At 43.9% G+C, this 7,247-nt stretch overlaps 1 pseudogene; it reads left to right on the forward strand.

Annotated features, from left to right (window-relative positions):
* The first annotated feature begins 534 nt into the window (after positions 1-534).
* LOC123054615 (putative disease resistance protein RGA4) lies at positions 535-7,247 on the forward strand (annotated as a pseudogene).

Below are 7,247 nucleotides of genomic sequence, written 5' to 3' on the forward strand. Positions count from 1 at the left end.
TCCTTCTGCGTGCATCTTGTGTTACCTGAAAAAAATTATGCCCGTCCTCTATCGGTCTCTCCTTCTGCCCACCCCTCCTCTCTCCGATTGAGGCGGCACCCTCCTTGCCTTCCCTCAGGTGCTCCACATCTCTCAAGCGGCGGCACCTCTCTTCTTCCCATCTGGGTCTATCGTACTCGCCGCTACCTCACATCGGAGAAGCTCCTTGGTCTCTGGACGTGGAGATGGAGCTAAGGCCTAAGGGCACCTTGATCTCACGACCTGTCCTGTGAATGAATTGTTTTTCTTCGGACTTGTATATGTCAGTTATCTGGCCCCACAAATAAACCGATATACGATTAGATTACATAACGTTACAGACACATACAAAGTCTTATACAACACAAAAAGACCATATACATAGACATATGTGCGAATCTTGGCGCAGATCAACGGCCCATAAAGTGCGTGCCCGCACTTGCGTGCATCCTCTCCCTCGTCATTTGTTTCGTCCGAATTCAAGCGAAGGAAAAAAAAACTTCGCGCTGAAGTTCATCTCACCGAAAGAAAGGGGAAGTCGCCGCTGCATTGTATATTGCTGTCCACGGCTTGACTGTCTGATCTTCATCCCCATCCCTGCACTTTCCTCCACCGACCATCCTCCGGCGAACAACCGCTTCTGCCGGATCTGATGGAGGCCGCGATTGTGTGGCTGGCGCAGGCCATCCTCGGAACACTCCGAATCGACAAGCTGGATGCGTGGATCCGCCAAGCCGGGCTTGCCGACGACATCGAGAGGCTCAGGCGCGAGGTCGAGAGGGTCGAGGTGGCGGTCAGCGCCGTGAGGGGGCGGGCGGCCGCGAACGAGCCGCTGGCCCGGTCTCTCGCTCGCCTCAAGGACCTGCTCTACGAAGCCGACGAAGTGGTCGACGACCTCGACTACTGCAGGCTCCAGCAGCAGGTCCAAGGAGGTACGCGTAACTCCTGTAGGTCCATCATATGCGGTACGAAGAGGGATTTCATCACATGCCTCACACTAGTTTGCACTTGGATCATATGCGCATTTACCATGTCAATTTGATAACAGCAGCATCCCCATAGTGTATCGGAGGAGACCAAAATGCCACTGGGCAAAACAGCAGCTGTTCTGCTCTTTTTTCTACCCTTCAGTCTTCTCTAAATAGGCCCCGGATAACTCTGTCCCTAGAGAAAATGGCAGCTCACTATGGCACTCAATAGCAGTGAAACAAGTAGGCCCAAATAGCACTCAATAGTCAATACTCAATACTACCATGTGGAAAAAAGGAACTGAGAGAGCACTGGACAATGTGTCGTTAAGTGTTCGCATCCGCGTTTCTTTCTTTAGTTCGGATTTGGATCAGGCGAATTGCCTTGCTCATCAAATAGGCACATAACAAACGGGCAAAGAAAAAATGGGCAATATTATTAATTATTGCCACAGAAAAGGCTGGTCAAATTATTGTTCTACCTGGTCAAAATTTCATTGGAAAGTGTGCATATGATATGATCAAAGTCAAAACTTTTGAGAGGCATGTGATCAAATCTCTAGTCGCTCTCCCTACCAAAATGTGGCACGACGCCGTCACCAAAGATTTATTTTTTCTTCCCGAGTCGTGAAAATGTGTTCTCCTAATCTTCTTCACATTCTTCTTCCATGCCGGTGACCACCCCCAAACACAACCAGTACTAGAAAGAGGCGCGTGTGTGCAGGAACGAAGGCAGAAAAAGTTTGATGGGGTCATCTTGTACAGATGAATAGTGATTAGTACTAATATAGTGAAGGATTTCGTAATTTGATTGGGGTCAACTTGTTAGCCGCCGGCCTGCTCCCTCTTTCAGTCCAGCGGACTCACGAGCACACCCGAAGTGAATTTGTGTTTGTCCTCCACACCGAGTTAACTGAACAAGAGACAGCAGAGGAGAGAAAACAGAGTAACCTGTACACGGTAGTTTTTCAGGCAACGAATGCCAAATTTCCATTCTACTTCTCCAGCAACAAATGCTGGTTTATTTATACATGGACACAACCGACTCTTAACAGAACTCTCTACAATCTTGTTGAGCTGGCATACATCGGTCTGGACCAAGTCCAGCACACCACCCATGTAATACACTCATGACAGTTCCAACAAATGAAACCTGTCACAAAGCAACTTGTTCACTTGCGCAACACATAGTATATCACAAGACCAGAACAAGGTTTATACTAACACAACTGATCCCAGTACTTAAACACAGCTCAAGGGCCCTGTGTCTGTGCACGTGTGTGTATGTGGGTGGGGTTTTGTCAAGCATGCATGCTAATTCACCTTTTTTTTTCTGCAGTTGCATGGGGCGATCCTGGCAGAATGCATGAAGCAGAGCGAGTAGATGAGAGATCGAGGGGAGGTGATGCTAATATACTTGGTACCAGTGGTGGCAAGAAATGGTCCAAAGCATGGTGTGATTTTGATATCACAGAGGAAAACAACGGAAAGCCTGTGAAAGCAAAGTTTAAACACTGTCAAAATGCAGTTAAGTGCGGAAGCGACAGAGGGACGTCAATCTTGAACAACCATGTCAAGAGTGAGGGTTGTAAGAACCCCAGAGGAACTGACCAGCCGCCAAACTCTTCATGGTACACATTTTAAAGAGTAACATATGTTTTCCTCTGGATCCTAAAAATTTACATCCACGCACCTGTTTTCATTTTCAATGTTTTTTTAACTTATATAATCAACCCACTATTGTGATTCTAGTAGTTGTAAAGTATTTTATCATTGGGGTGGATGCCCACCCGATGTTCAAAATGTATTTTCTCTATAAAAGAGTTGTAAAATAAAAATAAGAAAATATTTGCATGTATACATTGTGCTCTGATAGGTAACAGGTAACCTTGGAAAATTTTATGCTAAATGTGGCTATATACGTCCTTCATAAAAAAGACAAATCAGTTCAGCTTCAACCATGAAGATTGGAGAGTGTATGTGTTCAGAGTGCACAAAATTTCTCTTTGTACAGAATGCATACGGGCATATTTGTATACCAAATTATACAAGAATACATGTTATAGCATGATGTTTGTCTGGACAATATTTCACTTTTTTCCACAGCATTTTGAGTTGAAAAAATATTGCATTTCGGATAGCACTTGGAGAAAATGTTGCATTTCTAATAGCCAATCTACAATGTCTCTTTTTATTGCAGCATCTGTGATGCTACTGCAAATGCTGCACCTGTTGTAATTGGTGATTTGTTCAGCAGAAAAAGGAGAAGAGATGAGGAGTTGGCACAAACCACCGCAGCTAACATTAACCTTTGGCACAAGGCAGATTGTTTCAATAGGATACAGGAAATAACTCAGCAGTTACAAGACATCCTAGAGGATGTGAGTGGTGTTCTCAAGATGCATGGATCGGCCTCTATTACAAGCTCAAATGATGTGTGCCCAACAACATCAAGTCTTAATCAGCAAAAAGTGTATGGGAGAGTTCAGAGATGAGCACCATCATAAAGATGATTACATCTGATAAACATGAAGGTGTGTCTGTACTGCCTATTGTAGGCATTGGAGGAGTTGGCAAGACAACTCTCACACAACTCGTATATAATGATCCAACAGTAAAAGAGCAGTTTGAACGGAAATGGCTATGGGTGTCAAACAGCTTTGATGAAGTAAGGCTTACAAGAGAGATGTTAGACTTCATTTCTCAAGAAAGTCATGAAGGAATAAATGATTTTGCGAAGCTTCAGGAGATCTTGAAGGTACATATGGAGTTCCAGTCGGAAAGGTTTCTGCTCATTTTAGATGATGTCTGGGACACTCTGGATGATTACCTATGGAACAAACTGTTGTCTCCAATGCTATCAACTCGTGTGAAGGGCAATGTGATTATTATCACAACTAGAAATTTCTCTGTTGCACAAAGGATAGGTACCCTCGAACCGGTCAACTTAGGTGCTTTGGCAAATGATGATTTTTGGTTATTGTTCAAATCACGTGCATTTGGTGATGAGAACTACGAAGAGCATCAAACTCTAGGCATCATTGGGCATCAAATAGCAGAGAAGTTAATGGGCAACCCGTTAGCAGCTGGATCTGCAGGAGAACTATTAAGAAAGCAGCTTACTGTTGATCATTGGAGTACCATTTTGAAGAATGAATGTTGGAAATCCTTGCAACTAAGCAGGGGCATCATGTCTGCTTTAAAGCTTAGCTATGATCAACTACCCTACCATCTACAACAATGTTGCTCATACGTTTCTATATTTCCCTACAACCATCAGTTTCTTGGTGATGAGTTGGTCCGCATTTGGATTTCACAGGGATTTGTGAACTGTAACCACTCAGGTAAGAAATTGGAGGAGACAGGACATGATTATCTGACTGATTTGGTGAATCTAGGCTTCTTTCAGCAAGTTGAATGCAAAGATGAGAGCACCCGTTTTCGAGATGAAATTTTTGTCATGAGAGTCCATAATCGAGTTGTAAGAGAAGAGCCATTTCAAGGCAGACAAACTTCCTATGCTATGTGTGGCCTTATGCATGATTTTGGACGGGTGGTTTCAAGAAATGAGTGTGCAATTATAGATGATCTATGGTGCAACGAAATTTTGCCAACTGTACAACATTTGTCAATAGTAACCGACTCTGCATACTGCAAGAATCAAGATGGAAGGATACCACGTAGCTACAAGTTTGAAGAAAATTTGAGAAATACAGTTACATCAGTAAGAAGATTGAGGACACTGGTGTTAATTGGGCAGTATGACTCTTTCTTTTTCCAATCCTTTCAAGATATATTCAAAAAGGCACATAATTTACGTCTGCTGCAAATGTCTGCAACAGCTTCTGATTTTAGTTCCTTCGTGTGCACTTTAGTAAATCCTACCCATCTTCGCTATCTGAAGGCTCCTACGCCAGGAGTGGCTTTACCTCAAGTTTTGAGCAAGTTCTACCATCTTCAAGTATTAGACACTGGCTCATACATTGATCCAATGATACCTAATGGTATCCATAATCTTGTGAGCCTGCGTCATATTGTTGTAGAAGGACTATCCTCTTCCATTCCTTGCATTGGTAAAATGACATCCCTTCTGGAGCTACATGATTTTAGGGTTCAAAATACTAGCAGCTTTGAGATAACACAACTTCAGTCCATGAACGAGCTTCTGCAACTAGGTGTCTCACGACTTGAAAATGTTACCACTAAAGATGAGGCTGATGGAGCAAAATTGAGGGACAAAATACACTTAGAAAAGCTGCGCTTGTCGTGGAAGTATAATGATCACAGTGGCAAAGCAAGAGAGGTGCTCGAGGGTCTTGAACCACATCCAGGCTTAAAGCATCTGCGGATATTTGGGTACAATGGTACTACTTCCCCAACTTGGCTTGCCAGCAATTTTTCAGTTACCTCTTTGCAGACGCTTCATCTAGAGGATTGTGGAGAATGGCAAATACTTCCATCTTTGGAAATGCTTCCGTTTCTTACGAAGTTGACGTTGTGCAACATGCAGAAAGTAATGGAAGCAATGTTTCCTTCATTGGAGGAGCTGGTTTTAGTTGAAATGCCAAAGTTGGAGAAATGTTCCTGCAGTTCCCTGTGGGATATGAACTCTAGTTTAAGAGTACTGAATATCAAGATGTGTAGTGCACTGAAGGTGTTTGATTTGCTTGATGGGGGCATTAAATTCGAAAGCAAGCAGAAATCATGGTTGCCTGGTCTTAGAAAGCTAATTATCTACGATTGTCCTCACTTGGAAGTAATGCACCCTCTTCCACCTTCAACCACATGTTCTGAATTCTTTATCAACAGAGTTTCAACACTGCCAAGGATGGAGGGATCATCCGGAGAAACATTGAAAATCGACGGTCCAAGTTTTTTACATGCTGGGTGGTTTTATGAGATGTGGACACTGGATGACAGAATATTAGCATTCCATAATCTAAGGGGCCTTAAGTACTTGTGTATCAGATATTGCCGGAATCTGATGTCTATTCCATTTGAAGGTTTTTGTCAGCTAGTCTCCTTAAAGAGTTTGGAAATAAGCAATTGTGGAAAACATTTCTCTCTAGATATACCAGAGTGTGCCCATGAAGATGTGGTAGTTGCAAATTGTACTGCCCTCCCATCTCTTGAAAATCTCAGAATTTATTGTTGTGGCATAACGGGGAAGTGGCTATCTTTGATGCTGCGACATGCGACGGCTCTGATGGTGTTAAGTTTATGGGACTGCCCACAGATAACACAGTTATCAATAGAAGAGGGAGAAAACAGTCAGTCAAATCTTATCTCAACCATGCAAGCTTCTTCATCAGGCTATTCAAATGACTCATTGACAAGCTCAGCTCCAGACGGACTCTTGCACATTCCGTTAAATGTCCTCTCCTCTCTCAAGGAGATGGAAATTAGGGAATTCCCTTATCTAACATTTTGCCATAGCAAGGAAGGCTTATCTGGATTTACCTCCCTCGAGAAGCTAACAATTTGGTCTTGCCCTGAGCTGCTCTCATCTTCGGTGCGTATTGATGGAAATGATGGCCAGGTGAATGGAAGTTGTCTCCTCCCTCAATCACTTGGACATCTCGAGATAGCCGATTATTCTCGAGCAATGCTGCAACCATGCTTTCCAAGGAATCTCACCTGCCTTAAAAAACTCCAAATATGGTCCAATAAAAGTTTGGAGTCTCTACAGCTACAGTCATGCACGGCACTGGAGGAGTTGCATATTTCGGGATGTCCATCGCTCGCCGCACTAGAGGGCTTCCAGTTCCTTAGGCATTTGAGCTTATTCAGCACCCCCAATTTGCCACCATTTCTAGAGCATGTGTCAAGGCAAGGTTATGAGCTATGCCCTCAATTGGAAAAGCTTGTGGCCGATAACCCGTGTGTCCTTACCACGCCATTCTGCAAGCAGCTCACATCCCTACAACGCTTAGAACTTCGAAGTTGCGAGAGTGAAGCAACGCGGCTAACAGATGAGCAAGCGGGAGCGCTTCTGCTCATCACGTCCCTGGAAGAGCTCCAGTTTTGGAAATGCAGGTATCTCGTAGATCTTCCTGCGGAGCTGCACCGCCTTCCCTCCCTCAAGAAGCTGGAGATCGATAATTGTCACCGCATGTTGTGGCTGCCAGTAAAGGGCCTGCCACCTTCGCTGGAAGAACTGAATATAACCTGCCATGGCGGTTGCAGCATGGTTCTGGCTACTCAATACAGGTGGCTAGCAACAAGAAAGCTAAAGGTCAAAATTGATGGAAAATATGTGAA

The sequence above is a fragment of the Triticum aestivum genome, chromosome 2D, assembly GCF_018294505.1.
Source record: "Triticum aestivum cultivar Chinese Spring chromosome 2D, IWGSC CS RefSeq v2.1, whole genome shotgun sequence".
Lineage (NCBI taxonomy): Eukaryota > Viridiplantae > Streptophyta > Magnoliopsida > Poales > Poaceae > Triticum > Triticum aestivum.